This window comes from Amia ocellicauda, chromosome 8 (genome assembly GCF_036373705.1).
Source record: "Amia ocellicauda isolate fAmiCal2 chromosome 8, fAmiCal2.hap1, whole genome shotgun sequence".
In the NCBI taxonomy this organism is placed as follows: Eukaryota; Metazoa; Chordata; class Actinopteri; order Amiiformes; family Amiidae; genus Amia; species Amia ocellicauda.
In genome coordinates, this window is record NC_089857.1 from 30,606,680 (window position 1) to 30,621,967 (window position 15,288).

At 35.1% G+C, this 15,288-nt stretch overlaps 1 protein-coding gene across 1 annotated transcript in view; it reads left to right on the plus strand.

The window, feature by feature from the left end:
* The first annotated feature begins 120 nt into the window (after positions 1 to 120).
* The window catches only part of kiaa1958 (KIAA1958 ortholog), a 40,761-nt gene continuing 25,593 nt past the window's right edge, over positions 121 to 15,288 (plus strand). Inside the window, exon 1 of the mRNA XM_066711037.1 lies at positions 121 to 4,249. The gene's annotated coding sequence lies outside the window, so the exon portion shown is untranslated. The remainder of the gene's footprint in view (positions 4,250 to 15,288) is intronic.

Here is a 15,288-nt window from a genome sequence, read left to right on the forward strand (position 1 = left end):
AAATAATTTAGATCCCCAGTTTTTTTAATTTAGTGTATCATAATGTGAAAAGTTTGTGTTTTGCCCTCATTGTTTTTATGAACCCTCTAAGCTGTTCGGCCATTAAGGGGTTTCAGTGATAAAATGTCACGCTTGCTCAAGACTAGTGTTATTCAGTTTAGCCCTAATAGGAACATCATATGTTAGGATGATATGTGCTTTAGGGAAAATTTAAAAATGATTCTATTTCTCAGATACATATTTCAAATTTTTAGAATCAAGTATTGGTCACTTACAACTTCTGTATAGCTAGAAGCATTTCAACAGACACATGTTTGTCTATCCAGTTCTGTGGTATTGTTGAACACAACAGCTTCACAGCATGTTGATCTTGTGTTTGAATTTAACTTTTAAACATCTGTCTCTGGTGGGGGAGAACAACACTAGACCGCTAAGAAGTTCATATTGTGAGCGAATATGTCTGGTTTTCTTTCTTTCCAGACTGCCTGCCTTTTCAAGCAGATGTTACTTCCTCTTTTTATCTCCTTTACTTAATTAGATTTGTATGGTTATGCATTGATGTTGATACACAACTGATTGTGTCTTTTTGGTAAGAATCTAAATCTTGTGTAAAGGTAACGGATTAAATGAAACCGCTAACAGTGGGAACCGGAAAGACCACGGAAACAGGAGATCAGAAAGACACATGGGTGATAATTAGCACAGTGGATAAGTGTTTAAGATGTACTAAAACATGCCCTGAGTTTGTCAAAGACCGTTTAAGTAAGCCCATAACCTACTGCCATAAAATGTAATTCACTGATGACACAAGATTTATTTCTTATGACCATATTGTAAAACATTATGCTGCATGGACCATCATCAACATTAAATATATAGAGGTTTTGACCAGATGAATTTTAACGATTACATTATGAATCAATGGCTGTATTGAGAACTATTGGAGCAGAAAATATCCCCATGTGATAAGGAGCAATCGTGTGGATTGTTGCTTACTTCTAAGGTTCCTGCAGTGGAAAATATGAGACTCAGTTGTGTAGAAATAGGAAGGTTTGAAAATCAGGCTCAAGGCAAAAGCCATTATAAGGAAATAAAGATTAAGCGAAGCATGTGACAGAAATATGGAATAGGATTCCTGTTATTGCAGAGAAACATTGCCAAATATACTTGTACTAGCCATAGAAAATACAGTAGTTCAGCAGAATATTTGGTGTGTAGTAAATTGATTTAAATAGAAATAAAGGCTGTTCAAACCATGTCTTTTTATTTTTAGATATGTTTCTTTTCTGATGAATCATTATCCCATCAATATGAATTAAATCAGGATGTTTGTCATTATTATTATTTATTTATTAGCAAACACCCAATTCCACAGTTGCTCCCAACTCAGACTATTTTACAGTATTTGATGAAAGCTTCTAAACTTTTACCAGATGGCCAAATATTTATTTGAGCCCCTTTATTATGTACATCTTTGAAAGTAGAAGAACATTTTCACCTTTGGGTGAAAGTTCAGCTCCTTGCAACATCTCAAAACACTTGGCAGGCAATTATTGTTTTGTATATATGTAAACTGTGACCAGAAAAGTACAAATCTATCTGAAATCCTCGTGTTAATATCAGGTTGCCCCTGTGGTTAGCACAAAAGTGACACAGATGTGTGAAATACCATATTCTCTTTCAGAAGTGCTCTCCCTTAGGCAGTTCTGTTGCTTATCACCATCTGTACTTTTAAAATGGGATAATGTAGTTCTATCACGCTGTATCACATAAAGGTAGAGAGTCAAGTATTTAAACAACGGTGGAGTTTAATGGGAATGTTTGAGTAAATACAAACATCGATTAGTTACCCATCAACTTTGTTATGCAAACCAAAAAGAAAAAAGAGCAAAAGCTTTAGACTGTATACATGGACAGTTGCCCAGAGATGACCATAATAAATAATTTACAGTTAGTGATGGTTCTTATTTTCTTTAAGAGGCACCACTCTGTATATTTCTGATTGTGTAATTAGTATTTTGTATGTAATTGTATGCTTAGGCTAATGCCATTTAAAGAAAACAAATACAGCCTCGAAAAGTTTGTCTTAGTCAGAGATTAGTTCCAGTTTAAGGTCATCTTATAACATTTAAAAAGGGACATTAAAAGAGGCCAGTCCATCAATTTGAAATCCTGTTCTTGTCTTTTCACTAGTAATTTTGTTTAAATCTGACAATTCCTGTTATATTTTCTTCCTGGAGTTACTGTAATTTGTTGAAGAGTAGAATTACATTTGCAATGTTTTTATTGTGTGCTTATGCACCTTCTATTTTTACCATTTCCCCTGTTTGGGCTGAATTTAAATCCTTCATATACTTATCTCCAAGTCTGACTGTAGGCACTCATTACAGGTTTATAACATTTTCTGACTTTTTCTGTGACTGATAAAGGAATGTGCACTCTTTGAAAAGTCATAATAGGTTTATGTGAGTAACTACTATAAAAAGGGCTGTAAATGCATGCTGTAAGGAACTGTACTTTTCTTTTCAAGTAGGTATTAGTAATACAGTTTTGTAAAAGCTAATACTGTTAGGATTTACTGGTCTCTAAAATTGTAACCATCTCTATACATAATGTTTCATGTTTTTGTTATAAATTGGTTTAATTGTAATATGGTGTCCTTTATCACACAACATACTTCATATGTTGCATAGATTATCCAACAGGCACATGTTTTTGTATTTGTTTTAAGACTAAGTAACAGTGATCAGTTCTTAGTTTTCTTATCTAGTTTGTCAGTTTTCTTGGACTCCTTGTACCATAATTGTACTGTTGTACTAAAGCCTTCAATATTTACACAGATATCAAACCATGGTTAAAGTGCTTTGAAAATCTGGAAACCGTTCAAAGAAGTGAACATATTTGAATCTGTACTACATAATATAACACATTACTTTATACCTTCCTTTTTATGATTTGTTAAACTATCTTTCCTTTGTTAAATCATGAATGGGATTGCATTAATTCCCATTTTCAGCTGATTTCATGCTGATGTTAGAACTGTTCGGTGTCTCTGTTGTGTGCCCAGGTATTATCGAGTTGAAACAGAGCAGTGCTCGCGATGCTCACTCATGAATGATACTATCGCAGGGCGGTAGAATTGATAAAGATGTTCCTTTTCTCCCTAAGCAAACCTTAAAACAACATCTCACCCATAGCTATTTGTTATTCCTCTTGGGGACTGTATTATACATGCAAGTTACATAATAGTACATACTGTAAATATGTACAGTTGCTGAATATACAAGAAAATGCAAGCATACAGATTTTATGAGCTTCTGAGATGACCCCCCTAAATGCTGTGTCCACTCTAGTATTGGAAACTGATAAGAATAAATCAAAATATGTATCATTAATACCATACATGCATATGATGTGATAATATAGCGTAAGCATGAAACAATAACGTCAGGACTTTCGAATTCTGATTTGATATGAATTCAGATGTGTGAGTGATCTGAGCCATTAATGGCTTTTTTTTATTGCCATACCAATAAAACTTGCTAGCACCTGCAAACAGAGTGAACAGACTGTCCCCACCAGCATCAATGGCAGCTGGTAAAGCATACATATGCCTGTGTGGAGCTGGAAACATATTATATTATAATGCATACTTATTTTACTTATATAAAGATTTCAGTATGTTGGAATTGTTAAAATATATAAAATTACCCACACAGATGTTAACCTGCTGAACTGGTTATGTCTTACAGTACCATTAGGTCAATCATTATGCACTTTGATTACATAGATTACATCTTAGCTGAGTTTTGAGAATGTGTGAGTTGATTTCACTGAATATCTGTCTATGAAATAATATGAAAGGCACTTGCCATCACAAGCTTTTAAACCATTCCTTTCTGATAATGGATGCCTATGTTACTCTGAACACGTTTCCATTCATTGCACCCTAATAGGAGATCCCAAACTTTGCAGCAGACGTTTATGCTCTAAGTCCACATGTGCCCAAGTGTGTAAGTGTAGATGAGTTATTGCACACTTCCTGTGGTATATTTATGACTGTAAGAGCCCAGTTCCGGTGTGTGCAGCTGATATGAGCCAGGCTGAGACTCGGATCTAAATGCAGGGGCTCTTTTTAGATCACGGCACGCAAAGGCAGCAGTGGGAAGGGAGGCTAGGGCACAGCTATCACATACATACCATATCACACTCCGGGCTTGGATTCCTATGGAGCTACATCAGCCGGGAGGTAAGTGCTCTCTCCTTTCGGGGATGAAGTTGCTCAGCTGATTTCAGGAAAAAGGCTCTTTTGTTTCAGGAGAGTCCTTGAGGTGGATACGTGCAGGGAGCTAAATCGTTTATTACTTTGGGTGAGGAAATGCAATCGTTTTTGTTGGCTGGCTGAAACAGGGAGTCTCGCCAAGGCACACCATTCATGACACTATTTACAGTTTAAGGACAGCACGGACCTAGAAATAGTAAGTGTTTTAAACAGTTTTATTGTTTCTATAAACGTGTTTTTTTTTTAGTTTCCGTCGTTTATAGCTAACGGGGATAGAAAAGGAGGAGGACCCATGCGTCTGCGCATTACGGGTATCTAATATTAGTTAGAACCAAAGAGCTCAACAAAGTGCATGTGGCTATGTAATATAAAATACTAGCCTGTATTAAATAGGTCCTTCTCAAAGGCAGCTATATTAAATCCCGGGGTGGGTGGGAGCAAAGCTGGATAGATAATATTTCTCCCACCTGCAGATCTGTTTTATTAAGCGCATTCAATCTGAAAGCTGACATGTTCATGTTTGCTTTTGCGGATAAAATGTAAAACCATCACACATGCAAGTGACTATGATTATGATTTTTATTATTGTTGTTACATTAACCGTGGATGTGTGTGTGTGTGTAATATTGAGTTGTAGCACTAGGCATGTGTTTACAAGAAGAGGAATAATCAACCTTAAGAACACAGAGGAGTTATTATTATTAACATCCACAAAAACACCAACAATAAAATAATAATAATAATAATATATAAGTTTATGAATTGTAGCACAGCATGAAATACACGCTCCTTGGATAGTGGCAAGTTTTACACTAAATACATTGCAGACCTAAACCCATGCATCACCTATACATTGTGTCTGTCTATGGGAACTGAGAATATACCCACAGGGATCCACCAGAGCACACCTGTAGGATTCTGGTCAATGATCCACAAAGTGAACAAGAGACCAAAGTTTAAACTAAATAAATCCCAGTAATAATATATCATAAGTTCACATCATAAAATATATTTTTTTTTATCAGTGCAATACGTAGAATAGATGAAGAAAACATCAGAGACAGACAGCATTGCTTCCATATCTTGGACCTTTAGGGTTGTTGATTCATAATGACAATGATTTATGTGAGATAATCCTTTAACACTCTTTCCAGATTTGAAACAGAACACACTGATTTCTCTGTTTCTTAATCCTTTGGTTAAATTCTCTGAAAATGCTGTTCAGCACTACAATCCAGTTCCAAAACAATCAAGACATGCATATTTCCTTATGCAGTTTAACAGTAAGGATGTTTAAATTCCTATAAATAACTCAATTAAATGTGTGATGTCCACCTTAATGCAGACATTACTTAAAGTGGTTTTGTAATTATGTTCTACTTTATGCCCACTATTGTCTCTAAGCAGTGTTTTAAAGTGAATGCTAAAAAACAGTGTCAGCCATAGAAATGCACTTCATTTTTAAACGAAGAGGAATGCTAGGTCTGTGCCACTTGACTCTCTAAGCACCTTTGTTTGTTTCCTTTGGTATTTTCCAGTACAGAATAAGTACAATGTGACTGCAAAAGAGGGATCATAGAGAATGTACGTTTTACGTTAAAGTGAATTAAAACACATGGCTATGGTAACCTTGGTAAAAATACAGAGCCCTGGTATAGTCACAACCTTTATACAGTGCCTCAGATAATGGAGCAAATTCAGACAGCTGTATTCGGTATCTCAGCAGTGTGTGATATTTATATCATTGGTTTAGAAGTGTTGCTGGGAAACTGGACTATTCCACTATGTTTGAGGATGTTCATTTTAATATGGCAGGACTTTGTACATCCGAAAAAATGTAATAACCTGCATGTCCAACCCTTCATTTGATATTTGTTTTTGTATCGACCATATCCTAATTAAAATGAGAAATGTATGTTTAGATCATGTTTCCTCAATAACCTTTGTAAAACTTTGATTTCAAGTCTTCTAACTTAATTTGAAGTAACTGTAGAATGAAAAGATCAAAATAGGCTGCCAGTTCTAATGTTCTTTAATTGAAGAGCTGAAGTAATTCTAGTCAGTACCACTGCTCATACTGAAGTTTTTTTTTTTTTTTTTTTTAATCTCCTGCAGGTATAGAGATCAGGCAGGAGAAGATATTGAAGTACATGCACTCATTTGTACACAGAGGTGCACAATATTATTCTGTAAAAGTACAAGAATATACCAGTTTATTTAAAATGATATCCTAATTAGAATAAACCATCCTCTGAACTGGTACACAGTTAATTGATCCTATGTGATGCCTTAATTACTATAAACCCTTGAGAGCAGGACAGAATAGTATAGTTTGCTAGGCTCAATGAAATAAAGCTATAACAGCATTTATACAAAGACAATAATACGTTCTGAAACATGGATTATCAAAGGGTAGCCAAATGTAATCTAGGAGAAGCACATTGTTCTGAACTATATAGGAGCCTACAGTTTTAATAAAGAAACAACTGAAAGGAATACAATCCTTTGATACACTATTCAGCAGTTTTTGCAGGCTTCATTAGGAATATGATCTGTGTAAAGGGAAGTCCCAACTCAGAATAACTTTTTATAAAGATGTTTGACAGGGTTCATTTATTTTCTGTGCACAAGACCATGATTTGTGTTCTGAGCCCTCAGTTCTAACCAAGTTTTTTGTTCTTTTGGTTAATTTATTACACCCTTCCATGTGTTTTGTTTTATATAAAATGTGTTATATATGCAAGATGTTCTGTAGGCAAGAATGTGGAATGGCTTGGCTTAGAACAATAGGTTTGTGAGAAGAAATGCTTGATTTAGTCTGCATTACCAATGAAACTCAAACAGTACAATGCACCATTTAAATACGTATTTAAATATATGGAATGATATGAAAATACTTGATATCAAACTTAAATACAAAAATGTTACCTTTTGCCCTCAGTTTGCCTTGCAAATTAAACTCCTGCTGTGGTGTGGAGTAACTGTTACAGCACATGGCCCACGGTCGTATTTCTGTATCTGGTTTCAATGAAATACTAATGAGAAAAACAGAAAAAATAGAAAGTGAAGAATTGTATGAAGAAGTGTTTTGCAATATATTTTTTTTCCCTCATAGAACCTGCACATATCGGGGGGTATTGTGTGATTTTGAATGTAGCTTGTTGATAAGAAAGGAGCTCACAAGTAATCCAATCTGCTGTACAGTATAAAGAAACAGGTTACCTTAAAAGTGCAGAGGAAATATTCTATATATGGATTGTCCTCAGTGAAATGGAAGAGCTGCCTCAACTGCATCTATTCAAGAAGTCATGGTGTACTTGCTTCAGTATATTTCTGTGGCCGAGCTGCATTGTTCCTCTGCTGTGCTGCTCTCTTTGCTCTGCTTCAGTTCCATCCCTGTGTACAATTACCTTTGGATTTTTCTTGCTTTGGTGGTGTAAGAAAACGCACCAACAAGAAAACATTTCCCTTTGTTAAAGAGGGATAGCTGAAACATGTCCGGTTTTGAATTACACAAGATATCTTCTTTCATGTTTTTTTTCGGATTCCCTTTGCTTTTTCTGATTTACCAGCAAAAGCACAAACTAAAATGTGAGAGAGTTAAGGCAGGTTGTCTGACTGAAACTGCAGTGTTCATTTCTCTTCAATTTGGAACATTTCAGTTTCATTAAATATTTAATGCTCTTTCTGCTGATCTTGACTTTCTCCTCTCCATCACACAACATAAATCTTAATGAGCAACTCTTGGTAATTTGTCACTAAAGAAATACCAACAGTTTTTTTCTAACTGGGGAAAAGTAACTGTTTATAAAGTTCAATATTGCTGTAGCTCTTTCATTTCTTAAACACTTCATAAAGAAAATGTAGCATGTATTTTGGAGGGCATACCTAACTTGGTGTTTTGGGTATAGCTCTGACTTCAGTTTACAGAAAATCATTGTTTTTATCTTGCAAGTAAGAGCTCACAGATACAAGGATGGGATGGAGTCGATGAAAAGGAATCAAAACTGGAAGTCCCACCACAGCTTAATTGTGAAACATCTCCAATAGGTTATTTAGTAAAAACTGCCATTATTTGTTATCTAAAAACAAGCCCAAGCAGCTTGCAAATCATACTTTCTATTAGAACTGTATCTGAGAGCAACAGGACTGAGCTTTGTGCAGCTGCCCAATACGACACTGTAGAAATAATTGTGCCTGGACTACTGATATTCTCAGCGTACTTTCTTAGTGTCTTACTGTACCTTGTAAAATATTAATATGCTGATGAACCATGGTGCTGGAGACTTGAATGTTCAAGGTCTATTGATCTTATAACTGTGAAACTGAAAAACCTTCAATGTTTGCCTTTTTCCCATAAGTGAACCCATGTGCTTACATTTAAAACATTGCATTTTGTATCTTATTATTTTACCTGAAAAGGGAAGCAAAGAAACATTGAATCTAGTGTTGGGGGTTACATCAGCAGCAATTATCAAGGTATCAGAATACAGTAAACCATACTCTGTTACAATATTCCTTGAAGCAGTTGCACTCTGCAGTGGGAAGTATTTGTCAAGAGTAACTTGATTTCAGACATTAAGTTCAAAACATTGAATATCATACCTATCCCTGTCATGGGAAACCAAATTGATTCTTTATGCTTTTGGATTCTTGCTGGTTGCCAATATGAGTTTAGAATTTAAATGCTGTAACCGGAGCCTTTACAATGTATCATCATGCCAGTACCATTATATACCAGTTCTTTCATGACCTAGCACTTCATTATCTGAACTTTATTATGTAAATTCTGGCCAGCTGTTCTGTGGAAATTCTGGAGTCCCAAAGATTTAGTTAGTTTGAAGTTGGTTAAGTGTTAGGTCACTGACACTCCTTATAAAGTTATATCAATACACCATATATGTACTTTGGTATTCATGCGAAGTGGGCACCAAAGCCTTAACTGTTTTCCCTTGTGTTTTCTTTGTTCATGTGTTTCAGAGCCTTTTACAGATTTCAATGAGGGGTTGCGGTTCACCAGGACGTACTGTGTGGATTTCTATCAGTGTGCATAATTAATCAGCTGTTTTCCTTCAGTGTTACACTATTAATTGCAATACATTTTCATCTGTGCACCATCCCCAGTTCAGCAGAAGCCTTATTGTTGTGGTAAAGCCTGTCCTTAAAGAATGAATTAGAGTGGTAATGAGAACGGAAAGGTGGGCTTGTTCCAATTGAGGGCAGCTCGGTTCTTGTTGGCTTGTTTGTGACTAAAAAGTGCTCACCCAGTAAACCGATGAATGTGCAGCTTTCATAACTATGAATACTCATTACTAGAAACTTGCCTGTTGTCTATAATATTTTTAAATGTGCCTCATTGATTTCTAATGACAAAGATGCCTGTGAAGGCAGATTTAAATAGTTCCAATATGTTAGGGCTTGTGTAATTACATTTTAAAAGACTAATATTCGTGGAAATCACACCAGGTTTCAATTTAGTGCCGATTCAGCTGAAGTTTGCGACATTTTTTCTTCAGTTTCTCTTGTTATAATTTATCTTCTAAATGTGTTCAGTAATAAGGAGAGTCAATTTATTTCCTCACAGCGAGCAGAATGCTTTATAACACTGGATCGTGTGAGCCTCTTGATTGAAGACACTAATTTCATGTTAATGTTAACCATGGTTATTTTTTGTTACTTCATTACTCATATCAAACTTGTCCGTGCCTTATTGTTCAAACCTAGTGCTAATATACCATGAATATTGATCATGAATACTGTCAAGTCTTCCTACATATTGTTTATATCAAATATAAATGTAAGGTAAAAGACAGGAGGTAATTTGGGCCATTTTCAATGTCCATGTCATGTGGTTGAAGCCTTGTCTTGAAAAGTCACAGAGAACTTATTACATGTTTGCAATCATAGATCTTTATTTTTTCTGGTTACTCTGGAGTTCTGAAGCCAACTGTCCGTACTTAATACAAAAGTATCGACTTTCTCCCTCCTTTGGAAAATATTGTACCATAGGTTAAGTGCTGTATAGAATATCATGTGTTTTAGGCATTCTAGATTTTTCATAAAAGAAAATAAATAAATACAAATGAAAACCTTGTCCCGTTTGTCTAAACTGGGACATGCCAGGGCCTAGACTAGTCTGTCCCCCAAAATAATGTCTCTAAATCAGTATCAAATTAATAGTAACAGTGAGGGAATGTGACAAGCCAGCCCCTTTTAAATACATCTGCTTTGTTTCAGGATGAATTAATCTAAAACTTTTAGTGAACTTTAATGCAAAACTTTTTTTCTGCACAATATGAAAGTGACCAATGTTTCATTAATCTGTTACAACTGTAAAGCCCCGGGGAATTGCCACGAGCAAGGTTCATGTCTCACTTACTGCATGGAGGGCAGTATAGATGTTTAGATGTGAGAAACTTTTTTTACAGAAAGGAACTGAGAATCTATGTTTTTGATTGAGATTTTTCCTGTACATTATTTCAGAATTTACAAGATTGAAAGGTATTGCCAGAAAATTATTTCTGGTGTTGTCATAGGTTTCTTAAATGAAGAACAATTTAAGTTAAGCAAAGAAGTATTAAAACTGACGTGTATTGTTTTCATGTTATGTTTTATTGTGAGTGATATTGGGATACTTAGTGCCAACATCTGCATGATATAAGATACCATGCAATATCGCTGATTAAGGTCCCTCATTACATTTCTGTTGAAGCAGCTGTTAAACTGCATTATGCTCTAGATCTGCAGTCTCTCTGGGAGATAAAGCATGGATTTTTAAAATAAGAGTTGTGTGACGAATGTATGTAACTGTTCTCTCTCTCTCTTGCTCTCTCTCTCTCTCTCTCTCTCTCTCTCTCTCTCTCTCTCTCTATATATATATATATATATATATGTAATGCGGGGTTTTAGCAAATGCAATATCTTGAGTTTTAATGACACTGTGTAATATTTCTATCCCTGAATTATAAATATGTTCAAACAAATAAGGCCAGAATAAATATTATAAAGTCATAAAAACAATACATCATTTTTTATTATGACTTCCCCTGGAGCTCTGTATGAAATTAAAACCCAGTTCGTTTTTATAATGCTTTGAGGGTTCAAGGCTTTTCTTAAAAAACAAATTGTGCCAAGATATCCTTTTCCACCCTCTATCTATAACAATCAACTCTTAAAACATATGCAAAAATCCATGCTTTATATTATTGTATTTAAAGTACAATGACTCCTTTCACTTTTACATATCATGGCGCTACAAAATGCAGATAAAACATCCTGATAATATGCTTAAACAAAGACCAATGCTACTGCTTTATCATATGGCTAAAAAGAACTGCCTATCTGGGCACTCTGCTCACCCACAATATTGGCATTCTGAACCCTTTTGACACTGACACCGGGAACTACCACTGGGATAGTTCATAAATGTAAGTAAAAACATTTATTTTGTCAATCTCTTTTGCATTGAGAGATGGAAGGAGAGTAGAATACTATGGCAAAAGATAAAAAGAATTTGAAATTAGTTCAGTAATTACATTTTGACCTAAATTGTGAAAAATGTGTATTTTGTAGAGGTTAAACTTAGTATTATCAATTTACATTGATTAATTATTGATTTTCCTGATGGAACTGGGGACAGGGATTGGGCAGGCAGCATATTTCTGTAAAAGAAGTGTATTTGGTGAGCTTTGCAAGCTTCGCACCTTGTTAGGAAATAACTTGTCATTTTGTCATTCCATGACACATCTGAAGCTGCCTGCAAATCCATTTACACCCTTGATAAAGTGTTCTTAAGATTGATTTAGCAAAGAAAATGCAGATGCACATTTACAATTTTCCAACAAATGTAAATCAAAATATACAGAAACGAATCGGGAGAATGTATTATGATTCTATTAAATGTTTAGACTTGGATCTTTATTATGCTGGAAAGTCCTTTCAGACCAAGCTTGAGCTGTCTGACAGAGGTTACAGATTAGTTTTGTCTATAATATCCTGATGTATTTTGGAATTCTTCCATCCTTCAATTCTAACAAGTACAGCAGGGATGGCAGATGCAAAAAAGCCCCAAAGCGAAACAAGTCTGCCTCACAGAAGGGTTGTCTTCTTGGCACAAGCTACACCTTTTGTGCTCCTGACATACTGCTGTTATGAGGGTCAAAACAGCTCCAATATTGCTTAAACTCTCTTCCGTCTCTCTGGTTGTTCTGCTACGAAAGAGAAAGGTTAAATTAAAACTCAATTGAGTGTGATAAGGGAATAAGTAAGAATTATTTTCTGGAGTCAACGTGGAAGTCTGTTAAGGGGGAAGTTCAAGCAAAGTCAGAAATGTGGCAATAGTTACATTAGTGCCACATACAGTGGGGTCAACGCATGAACTACTACTAACTGCAGAAAAGCAGTTACAATTAAGGAAATTTAAAGTGCACAAATAAGTACAGATAAAATAAGGGAGGGAGGATGGTCATCAAAGTTATGGAGTAGGTAAGTGCAAGTTAGAAGGTTATGTGAAGTTTGAATGCTTGTTGTTCTCCTTCCAAAGCTTACACCAAGCACCCTTGTACCTGAGTAGCCCAGTGTAAAGAACCTACAATGAACCCAAGCTCCAAGCACAATGTATTAACACAACAACTGACACTCCTACACAATCTAGGCTGTAAATGTAGGAAAGAAGCTCTTAACTGTGATAATCTTTGTGTAAATGAAAAGTAACACAGTGACAGAAATAAAAAAAAATATGTATTTTTGTGGCATGAAAAACAACAGTTAGCAAATGTTGCAAAAAAAAAAGCAAAGTTGTCACAAGTAAGTGTATTTTATACAAAGACCCTAGAGTGTTCACTCTATTCACGGAAGAGCTTTTAAAAGGAAACAAAAACAACAAATGGAATTATTTGACAACAATTTAGAGTACTTAGTAAAAAAGAAATGCTGCAGTTGTAGGGTTATAACAGTGTTTGATGCAGTATACGTATTAGTGTCATTCACAGTCACTTTTTTAAAAGGCAATTTGTGGAGAGCATGAAGCTTTTTAAATGGAACAGGAACACAGAATTTTTTTTATGAGCTCTACGAGAAATCTGTATACTGTCAATCTCATATGTACATGAACTAGGAATTTCATGAATCCACAGAGCTTTTTGAGCTTGAGTTATAATTCATCTGCTGATGTAACCGTACTTGATGGTTGCATTTGGCTATTGTCACTTGTAAATTGAATAGATTTCAGAAAAAAAAAAATCTAAAACAATTGGTAGCATTTACAGGGCCCAAATCTTTGATGTATTTTCAAATTGTATACGACGCCCAGTTGTGTTGACAAAGATTTTGTATTATAAAAAGGAGAATATCATATGAAACTCATTGAGACGTTTTTGTCATATGTTTCAGGCATTCTGCATAAATAGAGTTAGTGACTATTCAATATCAGTCATGGGGGAATGTGAAAGAATCTCTTTATATTTGGTGTGGGGATACGGTCAGTTTCTTTAGGTCCTCAGCTTGCATTTTGAACCGTTTTCAGCATATGTGGTTGGATTCCTGGATTTGGATTTCAGATCTAGGTACTTACTGTGCACAGCTCTGTGCATTGTGGCACATTCTAGAGCAATATGAACTTTTGTAAAAGAGATCTCGCTCATGAATATATGAATGTCAATGCAATCTGAAAACAATGTACTGTGGTCTATGGAGAGCACTCTCCAGCCAGTTATGACATTGAGGGACAACAGAAAGAGGATTATATAAACCATTTTGTTTTTTTAGAATATCACTCATTGCTGTTTGTGTTGTGCTGTGCCTGCTTTACTGTAGACAGAATAGCTTGCATGCATCATTTGTTCATTGCTGCTTGTCATCTACTTAATTAATCCTCCCTCAATTCCTTTGTTTTTCTCCATGCTTTATGATTTCAATCAATCTGTTTTGTATTTGATTCAGACTGCGCAACATGTGCTTTTTCTGTACCTGGTAATGTGTTGTTGTTTTTGTTGTGTTGTTGCCAAAGCATTGTCTGCTTTAATTAACATTGAATTTCTGGTAGTATGCTTTTTGAGTGGGTAGTTGTGCTGTTTTTATAAGAGTTCCTAGTTCCATTTATTCCTCACAAAGGTTTTGTTTTCTTAAGAACAGCGGATGTGTTTTGTTTATTCTGCAATTAATACATTAATATCATCTGCACATTTACTTTTCAAGTGTGTAATTACAGCAAGGCGTATTTGCTAAGATTTATCCTTTACATTTTTTTTCATGAGTCTTGAGTTTTCTAAATCAGTCCAGCTGTAGGCTATCTTGCTGCATTTTAGCTATATTTGTTGTAAAAGGCATAATTCTATATTTATTAAACTATTTTTTGTATTGTTTATCTGTGTGTTATATCTGACAGATATTATTTATTCATGTTGAAACATTTGTACATTTTGTGTCTAATGTAGATATGTATAATTATTACTTGTATTTTGTTTGGTCATTTTTGGCAGAGTTATTGATTTGATTGATTTCATTATTACCATTCTGTGATTTTAAGTAAAGTGATGTTTCAGGCAGGAAATTCACAACAACCAGTGCATTAAACACGTAAACTAAACGCAGCAAGTCCATTGGCTACCACAAAACATCCAATGAATGGCTTGCTCACCCAAAACAGACAAATGTTAGCAAATGATTGGTGAATAGGAGCCCCTTGAAGGGTGAGGCCAAAACCACAAGAATAAGTAAAATAATTGTAAAATATTGTAATAAACTCACTTCATCACAAGAGTTGTCCTGACTGACATCAGCTTCTGTGCAAGCCATGACTCGAAAGTTTAATTTCAATTTTCTGTTAGGTACAGGACTCATCTGACTTTTCGATACACTTCCATGTAACCTACATAATGTACATTACTGTGTTTACTTATGCTGGCCAAAAAATATGAAACCCTGTTGTCAGATGGTATTGTTCTTGGTATTTCCAGAGTCCATGCATGTAATGCAGGTCACTGGTTTTTCAGAGATGGTTAAATATA